The sequence below is a fragment of the Nicotiana attenuata genome, chromosome 12, assembly GCF_001879085.1.
Source record: "Nicotiana attenuata strain UT chromosome 12, NIATTr2, whole genome shotgun sequence".
Taxonomy (NCBI): Eukaryota; Viridiplantae; Streptophyta; class Magnoliopsida; order Solanales; family Solanaceae; genus Nicotiana; species Nicotiana attenuata.
Window position 1 is genome coordinate 41,987,664 of NC_032000.1, and position 947 is coordinate 41,988,610.

Here is a 947-nt window from a genome sequence, read left to right on the forward strand (position 1 = left end):
GGTGTATTATCTCTATTTTACCTATAGAATTATTAGGTAGCAATAAAAGTTCATCACTGTTGTTATCTTTTAGAAACAAAATTAGAAGTACGTACTTAAACGCACACGCACATACATTTAGTGAAGAACAAAAATTTCGTAGCGATAGTTTTATCTACTCAAGTTTTCCACCAAAAAAATGGATTGTCGCTAGTTATTTAGTAACATTAGTCACAATATCTAAAGTTACTGGTGACAAACTAGTTTCATCTCTAATATTGTAGGCAACTAGTGAAAATTATTATTTGTCTAAAATTAGTTATATTTGAGCGGTGAAAAGCTTGGTGACTAAGAGGGTGTTTGGCTAAGCTTATAAGCTGGTCCACTTTCCAGTAGGACTTAAAGTCTCTTTGTAGAGTCCCTATGCAACCGTTACACTTCCCAGTAGCCATATCCGCTCCTCCATGCGAACATTACACATCCTAGCAGCCCCTTCCACTCCTCCATGCATCTATTACACTTCCCAGTAGTCCCTTCCACTCCTTCATGCAACCATTACACTTCCCAGTAGTTAATTTCACTCCTCTATGCACCATTACACTCCTCCATGCAACCATTATTCTCCTCCATGACTACAATTAATTATAGAAGCTTGTCTTTATCCATCCGCCTATACAGATTTTGGATTTTTTTTAACTTCTGCCATATAGTGGCAGTGCACTTCACATATTTGGATGTTTTAAAATTTTTTTTTACACTTATACCATATAGTGAGAGTGCACTTCATAGGTTTTATCTCATAGTCTTAACCTTCATCTTGGTGGTTGAATTCTAATTAATAATGGCGGTCTCCAAAATTTTGTAGTAGTAAATACAATTTTTGATTTTTCGTGTTGATTTTTCCACTTCTCTATGAGCAAAGTAATGTCGATTTTTAAAATTAAAAAAAAAAAATCTTCCTAAGTTTT